The sequence below is a fragment of the Hevea brasiliensis genome, chromosome 1 (genome assembly GCF_030052815.1).
Source record: "Hevea brasiliensis isolate MT/VB/25A 57/8 chromosome 1, ASM3005281v1, whole genome shotgun sequence".
NCBI classification, from domain to species: Eukaryota; Viridiplantae; Streptophyta; class Magnoliopsida; order Malpighiales; family Euphorbiaceae; genus Hevea; species Hevea brasiliensis.
Window position 1 is genome coordinate 4,727,706 of NC_079493.1, and position 12,698 is coordinate 4,740,403.

Sequence of the window (12,698 nt, forward strand, 5' to 3'; positions counted from 1 at the left end):
CCACAATCTTCGTTGATAATGTTAATGGGCTAACGCCACAAGAATTCTAGCCCAGACAAGGAAGTTATTTGGGGACAAAAGTGGAATGAGGTCCCATTTAAGGGCTTGTTTGGTATCATGATCGAGCCTGCTCCGAAAAAATCACTTTTTTAAGTATATTAATTAAAAAATATTAAAAAATAATTTAAAATTAAATTTAATAAATTTTAGTAATAATAATATTAAAATAATAAAATATATTTTTTTAATATTTTTTTAACAACATCTAAAATGATATTTTTATTCAAAAAAATAATTTTAAACCCAAACATAATGTCAAATAACACTAAAATAAAGGCTACCTTTTAATATGATCTTTCAACTTTATAATTTGTTGTATTTTCATCTTTTATTTTTATTTTATTATTATAGAATCTCTTAATTTAAAAAATATTATATAAAAATTACTCAATTTACAAAACATTGCATAAAAGCCTAATTCCATCGTATTTCTAACAAATTTGATGTGTAAAATAAAAAGAAATATGAAATTATATAATTCCAATTACTGTAGGTATTTTAAGTAGGAATATATTTTTTAAATTTTTAAGTAAGATTAATAGACATAAAATAGAAGTTGAAGGAGAGAGACTAATATGAATTTCATATATGGTATTTTAATTTCTTTAATTTTTTTTTATTTACAACGTGATATTACCACGTATCTGATCGGAAATATGATGAGATTCTGGTATAAAAAACTTTTATGTAACGCTTTTTAAATTAAGAGACAGAAATATAATAAATACCAAAATTGAGTAACACGTAGAAAAAATTAACCTCAAAATAAAAATATAAAAGAAAATATTATTAATTATTTTTTATAGATATATTATTAAAAATATTTATGAATGATAGAAATCAAAGATAAATAAATAATTTTCATTATACACATCTACAATAAAATTCATCTCTAAAATATAAATACCAAAATAAATTATATTTCTTCAAATTTGAATTTTATTTCTTAAAAAACGTTACGTGAGTCTGTAAAGTTATAAATAAATGAATAATGTACTTTTATATGTCTATAATAATCTAAATAAAAATCATAAAAATAAATATACTAAAATGAAATTTAAAATTTAATCTCTATTTTATAAACTTAAATCATAGAAAATATAAATAATAAAAAAATAAAAATATTCATTTTATGATTTCTTTTCTATATCAAATTAACAGTGAATTCATTAATACAATATTTAAATATAGAGTGTCTTTACAAATTTATTATGATTAAATGCTTTAAAATTGTAAGAAAATTTTTTCAAAATGGAATTTTATATATATATATATATATATATATATATATATAATGACATATTGTATGATTATAAACTTAAGATTTTAATTACTGAATAAGGTTTTATATGAAAGAAACTTGAATAGGTTACATACCTTTGCTTTCCCTAAAATTATTTCACTAAATGACTCACACAGCGTCCAGTGGGTCACGTGGCTGCAGCCCACCGTCGCGGCTAAGATTGTGCATTTTTCTAATGAGACATCAAAGCAAAAGACTTAAGATACAGAAAGCAACATAGCCAGGCCGTGTGAATTTTGGCAACTACATGGCGCAGCTGTCTAAGAGGTCATCAGAATCTGGAGGCTGACACGGCCAGATAGGCTGAATACACGGTGGTGTCTCTTCCTTGCATTGTGTGCAAAATGTTCGGGGTCAAGATAAGTTTCTTGGTTTACCTGCAGTAATCTTTAGATCAAAATTTCAAACTTTTCAGGCTTTTAAGTTAAAAATTTAGAGTAAAATTGTAGGTTGGAAGGAGAAGCTGTTCTCACAAGGGAGGAAAGAGGTTCTAATTAAGGCTTTAGCCATTCCAGTATACACTATGACGTGCTTTTGTCTGCCTTCATCCCTTTGTGCTTCTATTAGCAGTATGATTGCTAATTTCTGCTGGGGCCGAAAAGATTAAGAGAAGAGGATTCATTGGATTTCCTGAGAGAAAAATTTGTCAAGGTTTAGGTTTTTGCGACTCGGAAATGTTTAATATGGTTCTCCCAGCCAAACCAGATTAGAGGATTTTATCCAATCCCAACTCTTTGATTGCTAGAGTTCTTAAAGAAAGATATTTTCCTTTTTCTTTTTTCGTGCAAGCAAGACAAGGTTCTAACCCTTCATGGGCATGGCAAAGCATCCTATGGGGGAGGAGAGTTTTAGAAGAAAGTGTGAGATATAATTTTAATGATAGAGATTCTATTCTTTGTAAATTTGATAAATGGATTCCAAACTCCTTTCTTAATCCACTACGGGTTAAAGAAAATACAGACCCATCAATCATTTGGACCTCTCAGTTGGTTAATGACAATTCACAGGCTTGGAATGCCCAAAATTTGAGAGCAGTTTTTTTGGAAGAAAAGGTTAGGAATATTCTATCCATTCCTAGTAGCTTGTTTCGTCGACAAGATAACTTGGTTTAGCATTTCACCCAGTCTAGTCTATATACAGTCAAATCTGAGTACTGCACTGCTTAAAAAATTCTTAGCACTTTAAGTCATGCAGGACTAGGTCCTAATTCAGATAACTTCCATTCTGCCCTTTGGCGAGAATTCTGGAAGCTTAATTTGCCTCCAAAACTTATAGTCTTCATGTGGAAAATTTTTAAAAGGGAGACTTCCAACAAATAATCAAATTAATAACATTCAGCCTTCTTGCCTGAGAGAGTGCAACTTCTATGGCAAATCTGAGACAATTACTCACCTCTTTCTTCGGTGTCCAAGAGCAGCTTATGTTTGGCTTTACTCGCCTTAGTTGCTTTAGTCTTCCTTGTTGAATGGGTCGACTCCTTCGGAAATTTGGTTGAAACTTTGCTCAACCTTGTAGTCTTTTAGTCAAAATCACAATCATGTAGTTTTAATGGTTTTCCTTTTGTGGAGTATTTGAAAAGGTTGAAACCACTTGGTTTTTAGGAACCATTTTCTTTCTCATCAGAAGATCATTTCTTCAGCCTTATCTTACTTGGAAGATTTCAATTCTGCTTCAGATACAATTCTAAGGCCACAAATGGCAAATCATCAACATCCTATAACTTGGACAAGACCTCCTTAAGGTACCATTAAAATTAATTTTAATGGAGATATTGATAAGTCCAACAATTCTGGTTCGATCGCAGTGATAACAAGGGACTCAGTTGGTCGATCTTTGGGTTGGTTGTGCAAACGCTTTTCGAGTCAGAATGATCTATTAATGTCACAACCCAAAATTCTAAACCATGACCGGCGCATAATTTAAGTATTTTTAAATCATGCAAGCCTTATCAGAGTATTTTGAATGAATATATTGTCACTTACTAATCCCAAAAATAGACAAAATCTAAATAAACAAAATGCTGAATAAACATCATAAATATCCCATAGGTAAACTGCGAAATCTCTACAGATTTCAATAAAAACTTAAACTGTTCAATAAACCAAACTAATTATTAGCCCAAGAAAACACGAATTCGGGCATACTATGAGAACAAATCAAAGTTGTCCCTCTCCAGAAAATAGACTGAATATTTGGATCAGCTGCAGAATTACTGATCTGAAATAGATAACAGACAGAGAAAACGTGGTTTGAGCTAGATGCTCAGTGAATGATAATTATAGCACACAACGAAATAGGAATAGGCAGACGCTTGATTAATTTCACAATAAATTTTCTATTCAATAAAATCATGCTCATGCTGTCAAAATCATTAATAAAATAACTTCATAAAACATATATATAAAAGAAATTCATTCAATAAAAATTTTATGGTACAGTGCACCAGGGTGATGATACCCCACATCATCAAAGGCCAGATGGTAAGCGCGCTATCAGATATCAGATACCTTCCTCCTCCTTCACAGATATCAATGCATATGATACTAATGCAAACCATAAACTGCAATGATGCATGACTCGACAATGCAACCTAATACCGTGATAGTCCACACGGCGGGGCCAAATAACAGAAACAGATACTGAGCACAGGTACCAATTCAAAATAGAAAATCAATTTATACAAATCAATCAAAATCAATAAAAAATTTCAGATAGCAAATAATAACTGATAGTGCAATTCCAATAGTGTATTTCAATAGTTTCAGAGAGTCAATAAAATCAAATCAATCTCAAATCAATTCAGTATAACCCATCGGTAAATTTTATAGTCAAATATCAATCAATATAAATACATTAAAGGCCTGTTCCCGGAATCCTAATGGGTCTAATGCAGAGATAGTTGACAAAATCAATTATTTAATCAAAATCAAAATAAAATTCAATAATAAAATAAAACTCTAGAAAATCACATATAAAATAATTATTAAAATATTGATTTGAAATTTCATTTAATAATAAACTTAATGCTAAGAAATTTTAAAAGGGACTAAAACGGTGCCATGTACTATAATTACCACTCACCTGGAACCTCCAAGACAATAGTTATTTTCAATGGAAGAGAGACAATTTCAATTGACTGATTGAATATTCGAATCTCCTACACACCCAAAATATTAAAGAGAAATATCAAATAACAGTAAAATAAATGATTTTAATATATATATATATATATATACAGGATGAATAGGGACGCAGGTGAACAGGAAATGCAGAAACGCAGGACGCGACGCATGGAAGCCAACTATATATATATATATATAAATTTAAAGTTATTGTCTCACAGTAATTATGATTAACCCAATTCATTACCAATAGTCAAAGAGAAGAAAAATAAATTTATAGAGTAGTTGTAACGGTTTAACAAGAGAAAATAAAATCTAATTCACTCATTATTGAACAAAAAACGAGAATTTTTATTTTGAAAACATAATCGAAGGTGATGAGTTGAGAAATAAAAATTTAAGAATTATCTGCGCGCATCAGATTATTTTATATATATACGTATAACAATAAATAAAAGATTATAAAAATACCTGTTGAGAGTATTTGGTAGGAAAAGGAGGTGACAAACAGGTTTTGAGAGCAAAGTTTAGTAAAAGAGATGATTAGGGTATATATATATTTCAAGAGTTCTATTAGGTGTAGAATGGGATAAGAGTTATTATTGAACTGAGTTGTTCAGATTACAGATATATATTTAATTTCAAAAATAATATATATATCTAAAAATAAATAAGCAGACTATCTAATAAAAAAAATATATATTTTTTATAAGTATATTAAATTATTGTTAGCTAATTAAAATAAAATAATAATAAATAATAAATGTATATGGGTTTCCACATACTTCCCCCCTAAAAAAAAAATTCGATCCCCAAATTTGAATAGACAAAATTCTAACCTGAAGAATCAAATAAGTGAGGATATTTGGCTCGCATTTCAGATTTTGCCTCCCATGTGGCCTCACTACTTGAGTGATTATGCCACAAGGCTTTGATCAAAGCCACTTTCTTAGACCGGAGTTTCCTAATTTGTTGATCTAAAATCTTTATTGGTTGCTCCTCATATGACATATCATCCCTAAATTGAATGGTTTGAGGTTGTAAAACATGAGATGGATCTGGTACATACTTCCTAAGCATAGAAATATGGAAAACTGGATGTACATGTGCAAAACTAGGTAGAAGGGCTAAACGGTAAGCAACTGCTCCAATTCTCTCCAAAATTTCAAATGGACCAACAAAACGAGGGCTAAGCTTCCCTTTCTTCCCAAACCTCATGATTCCTTTCATAGGGGAAACTCTCAGAAATACATGATCACCAATCATAAATTCTACATCTTTACGCTTAGGATCAGCATAACTTCTCTGTCGACTTTGAGCAGTCAAAAGCTAATCACGAATTAGTCAAACCTTCTCTAAAGTTAATTGTATCAACTCTGGTCTAGTGAGCCTTCTTTCTCCAACTTCATCCCAACAAACCGGTGACCTACACTTTCGACCATATAATGCCTCATATGGAGCCATCTCTATACTTGCCTGATAACTGTCATTATATGCAAACTCCACTAAAGGCAAATGATGATCCCAACAGCCACTAAAATCCATAACGCATGCACGAAGCATGTCCTCTAATGTCTGTATGGTCCTTTCTGACTATCCATTCGTCTGAAGGTGAAAAGCAGTACTAAAGTCTACTCGTGTTCCTAAAGCTTCTTAGAATTTCTTCCAAAATCGAAAAGTAAACTGAGTACCACGATCAGAGACAATGGAAACTGGAACTCCATGAAGACTAACAATCTTGTTTATATACAACTGTGCAAGTTTAGCAAAGTCATATGTAGTCTTCACAGGAAGAAAATGAGCAGATTTTGTCAATCTGTCCACTATCACCCAAATTGCATTGTAACCACCTCGTGTACTAGGTAAACCCACAACAAAGTCCATGGCAATATGCTCCCACTTCCACTCGGGAATAGGCAATGGCTGAAGTAACCCAGATGGTCTCTGATGTTCTGCCTTAACCTGCTGATAAGTCAAACATTTAGCAACAAAGTCTGCAACATCCCTCTTCATGCCACCCCACCAATAATGCTCCCTTAAATCACGGTACATCTTAGTTGAACCTGGGTGTACTGTGTAAGCAGAATGGTGTGCCTCCTCCATGATTTCTCTTCTCAACTCATCAACATTGGAGACACAAAGTCTGGTGCCATAACGAAGAACTCCATCATCATTTAACATGAACCCTTGAGCTTGGCCTTGATGAATACTATCTATAATCACACATAGCTGAGAGTCCCTCTTTTGAGCAGCCTTAATTCGATCAATCAAGATAGGCCTAACTCGAAAATGTGCTAAGAATGATCCAGCTATGATTTCAAACTCTACTCCCTGATCTAGCAACTCATGTAATTCACCAATCAAAGGCCTCATCTTGATAGATATATGGGCTAAACTACCAGAAGACTTCCTGCTTAGAGCATCAGCCACCACATTAGCTTTTCCAGGGTGATACTGTATGGTGCAATCATAATCCTTCAGCAATTCTACCCATCTTCTTTGCCTAAGATTAAGATCACGTTGGTCAAAGATGTATTTGAGACTTTTGTGGTCAGTGAAGATTTCACAAGTCTCACCATACAGATAGTGTCTCCAGATTTTCAAAGCAAAAATTACTGCAGCCATTTCCAAATCATGAGTTGGATAATTCTGCTCGTATCTTTTCAACTGACGAGAAGCATATGCAATAACCCGTTCATGCTGCATCAAAACACATCCTAAACCAATCTTAGAAGCATCACAATATACTACATAACCCCCTGATCCAGATGGAAGGGCTAATACTGGTGCTGTAGTTAAACGAGTCTTAAGCTCTTGAAAACTTTTTTTCACAAGCCTCAGACCACTGAAATTTCACATTCTTCTGTGTCAACTTAGTTAAAGGTGCTGCAATACTAGGGAAGTCTTGAACAAACCGTCTATAATACCTTGCTAAACCCAAGAAACTATAAATCTCTGACACAGTTGTGGGTCTAGGCCAATGAAGCACTGTCTCAACTTTTTTCTTATCAACACACACCCCATCCTTAGATATTGTATGGCCTAGGAAAGCCACACTATCTAACCAGAACTCACATTTTGAGAACTTGGCAAATAGCTTGTGTTCCCGTAAGGTCTGAAGGACAATTCTCAAATGCTGCTCATGCTCCTCCTTACTCTTTGAGTACACTAGAATGTCATCAATGAATACTATAACAAATCGATCTAAGAAAGGCTTGAAAACTCTATTCATGAGATCCATAAATGCCGCCGGAGCATTGGCAAGACCAAAAGACATTACAAAAAATTTATAGTGTTCATACCTAGTCCTAAAGGCCGTCTTGAGTATGTCTTCTTTCTTGACCCTCAATTGATGATACCCAGATCGAAGATCAATCTTGGAAAAATACTTTGCACCTTGAAGTTGGTCAAACAGGTCATCTATGCATGGAAGAGGATACTTACTACGCATAGTTACCTTATTCAATTGCCTATAATCAATGCACATTCTCAAAGACCTATCATTCTTCCGTACAAATAACACAAGAGCACTCCATGGAGAAACACTAGGGCGAATAAACCCCTTATCTAGTAGGTCCTGTAGTTGCTCCTTCAACTCCTTAAGTTCTGCGGGTGCCATACGATAAGGTGGCATAGATATGGGCTCAGTTCCAGGAACTAAGTCTATACCAAACTCTACCTCTCGCTCCGGGGGTAAACCTGATAAATCTTCTGGAAACACATAAGGAAACTCCTTAACCACTGCAACATTCTCCAAACCTGCACCTTCTACCTGAACATCTCTAACATAAGCTAGATACCCTTTACACCTCTTTCGCAATAATTGTCTAGCACTCACTACAGAGATAAGATTACTAGAGGCTATACTGCGATCTCCCTGAAATTGAAATTTTGCCTCCCCAGGAATTTTAAAGAGTACAACTTTATTATGATAATCCAATGAAATGTGATAAGTAGCTAAACAATCCATGCCTAAAATCACATCAAACTTAAACATATCCAAAGAAATAAGATCTGCAACTAATTCCCTATCTCCAATGTGAACTATACATCCCCTATACACCATATCAGTGTCTATTGCGTTCCTCATAGGTGTTGATACAGATGAAGGATACTCTAACAAAGTAGGTGGTGTACTAAATATCATGGAAAAGTATGGAGAAACAAAAGAATGGTTGTGCCCCAGTCTTAACCATAGGTGTCTGTTCAGATGTCTAATTAATAGTTTGAGGTGGTACCACCCCTGTTGGATCAAGGTTTGCACCATTAAGACCCTTGGCCCTAGTTCTCCTCTTACATCTAACAGACCCAGGCACCTATTCATTTTAGTAAACAAGCATTAAATTTGAAAATGTGAGCCAAATTAAGACAGGTAAAAAGGTACGAAGTACGCAGACATCTAAAGCAATGATAAATTGAAAAGACGTTAAGGATCCTATGCTCCGCAAGTTTACTAGACCTTAACCGAGCTCTGATATCAACTTTGTCACGACCCAAAATTCTGAACCGTGACCGGCGCATAATTTAAGTATTCTTAAATCATGCAAGCCTTATCAGAGTATCTTGAATGAATATATTGTCACTTACTAATCTCAAAAATAGAGAAAATCCAAATAAACAAAATACTGAATAAACATCATAAATATCCCATAGGTAAACTGCAGAATCTCTACAGATTTCAATAAAAACTTAAACTGTTCAATAAACCAAACTAATTATTAGCCCGAGAGAACACGAATTCGGGCATACCATGAGAACAAATCAAAGTTGTCCCTCTCCAGAAAATGGACTGAATATTTGGATCAGCTGCAGAATTCTACTGATCTGAAATAGGTAACAGACAGAGAAAATATGGTTTGAGCTAGATGCTCAGTGAATGATAATTATAGCACACAATGGAATAGGAATAGGAATAGGCAGACGCTTGATTAATTTCACAATAAATTTTCTATTCAATAAAATCATGCTCATGCTGTCAAAATCATTAATAAAATAACTTCATAAAACATATATATAAAAGAAATTCATTCAATAAAAATTTTATGGTACAGTGCACCAGGGTGATGATACCCCACATCACCAAAGGCCAGATGGTAAGCGTGCTACCAGATATCAGATACCTTCCTCCTCCTTTTCAGATATCAATGCATATGATACTAATGCAAACCATAAACTGCAATGATGCATGACTCGATAATGCAACCTAATACCGTGATAGTCCACACGGCGGGGCCAGATAACAGAAACAGACACTGGGCATAGGTACCAATTCAAAATAGAAAATCAATTTGTACAAATCAATCAAAATCAATAAAAAATTTCAGATAGCAAATAATAACTGATAGTGCAATTCCAATAGTGTATTTCAATAGTTTCAGAGAGTCAATAAAATCAAATCAATCTCAAATCAATTCAGTATAACCCATCGGTAAATTTTATAATCAAATATCAATCAATATAAATACATTAAAGGCCTGTTCCCGGAATCCTAATGGGTCTAATGCAGAGATAGTTGACAAAATCAATTATTTAATCAAAATCAAAATAAAATTCAATAATAAAATAAAACTCTAGAAAATCATATATAAAATAATTGTTAAAATATTGATTTGAAATTTCATTTAATAATAAACTTAATGCTAAGAAATTTTAAAAGGGACTAAAACGGTGCCATGTACTATAATTACCACTCACCTGGAACCTTCAAGACAATAGTTATTTTCAATGGAAGAGAGATAATTTCAATTGACTGATTGAATATTCGAATCTCCTACACACCCAAAATATTAAAGAGGAAATATCAAATAACAGTAAAATAAAATGATTTTAATATATATATATATATACACACAGAGGAATGAACAGGGACGCAGGTGAACAGGAAATGCAGAAACGCAGGACGCGACACATGGAAGCCAACTATATATATATATATATAAATTTAAAGTTATTGTCTCACAGTAATTATGATTAACCCAATTCAGTACCAACAGTCAAAGAGAAGAAAAATAAATTTATAGAGTAGTTGTAACGGTTTAAGGAGAGAAAATAAAATCTAATTCACTCATTATTGAACAAAAAACGAGAATTTTTATTTTGAAAACATAATCAAAGGTGATGATTTGAGAAATAAAAATTTAAGAATTATCTGCACACATCAGATTATTTTATATATATACGTATAACAATAAATAAAAGATTATGAAAATACCTGTTGAGAGTATTTGGTAGGAAAAGGAGGTGACAAACAGGTTTTGAGAGCAAAGTTTAGCAGAAGAGATGATTAGGGTATATATATATATTTCAAGAGTTCTATTAGGTGTAGAATGGGATAAGAGTTATTATTGAACTGGTTGTTCAGATTATAGATATATATTTAATTTCAAAAATAATATATATATCTAAAACTAAATAAGCAGACTATCCAATAAAATATATATATATATTTTTTTTTTATAAGTATATTAAATTATTGTTAGCTAATTAAAATAAAATAATAATAAATGTATATGGATTTCCACAATTAATCTTAGAAACCCCCGCATGTGGAAAGGTAGTCCTTTTGGCTAGTGTGCAAGACTTTCAGGAGGCTCTAATCGAGGGAGATGCATTATTTGTCATCCAAGCTATTCAGGAGTCAACTCTTTTTCTAGCAATCAAAGGCAGAATTCTAGATATTAAGCAACTATTTGTAACTTTAGAACATGTTACTTTTCTTCATGTCAATAGGATGGGGAACATGACAGCTCATTGCTTGGCAAAAAAATGTCTGCTTGATGAACATAATTCAACTTTGTAATATCTTCTTTGCCTATTTAAAGGCTTGCAATGAATCTCTATCTTTGGAAAAAAAATATATATCCTTCTATATCTAGTAGACTACATGGCCAAGCCACATAGTCATATGGCCGTGTGTGTGAGAAGTTAATTCTAGGAGGCATGTTTATTTCTTTTTTAGCTTTATTTTCCTACTTCAATTTGAAGTTTTTTTTTCCTTATTTAGTAAAAATCTATATCAACACTTTATTTTCTATGAGAAATTTTTTTATAACATTTCATAATTATCATAATTTAAATTCTTTCAAATAAAGCTGTGCTTTAATTTGTTTATTGTGTTCTTAAGATTCTAGAATCTTATTATTTATTTGATGATTTGATTGTGTGTTGATTCTTTACTACGTTACGCTACTAAACACCAGTGCAAAGACCGAATGAAGTCTAAAAGAGATCACAACAGATTCCCTAAGAAAGGATCAATGACGCAAAGCTTCAAATCAAGCTATAAGGAATCAAGCTTCTAGACTCTTTGAGTCGGTATGGTAGAGCCCTTTTGGCATTCTCAGGCCGTTAAGGGACCAGATGCAAACAACAAGCATTTTGGATTGTCCCCAACGGTACCATATACACTTAAAACTCAAAACCCTAGAGCCAAGCCCTATCCAGTTGCATCATAGGTACTAATCGAAGTGTCCATTGCTAAGCACTGATACAAAGACAAAGTAGGTTACAAAAAACCCTCTCCATCAACCCCAAACCTGCATGTCTACTGATTGACACGAAAAGTTTTGAAATCTTGTAATGGAGACTCTGCCTTTCTATTCTGAAATGCAATTTGCTCTCTTAGAATTAAGGATATGCAATTTGAAATAGATGTAGGAATTTTGAAACCAATGTAATTGGCAAATCAGAAAATTTATTGCATGCACTAAGAGCACTAAAAATAGAGCTTCCCATAGATAAATAATAACAATAATTTTCTAAATTTAAGAGCAGTGGGTGTCATATTTTGTGGGAGAGAAAGTAGGTGCATCAGGAATCCATAATAATCTCATGGACAAATATAATGTCAGTATCATGAGTGATAAGAAAACACAAAATTCATAAAGCTTGGAATTAGGGAAAGAAGCAATAGATTCATGCTAAGGAGAAGGTGGAATTTTCTTCTTTGGAGCTATGGGAAACAAATTAATATATATACCGCTATCATTAAATTATACCCACCATTGCTACTTAATTAATACTCTCAAATTGTTTTATTATTAACTTTAATAAATTATAATAATTTAAATTATAACATGGACCATTTAACGGGGAGTTTTTGACTTACCAGACCTGTAAATACAATATATAATAAATTGAGGAGCTCAGCTCACCCTCCACATAATCAAAATGTCATAACTCAAATGGGAGCTCAGCTCTCTCATCCAATCCCA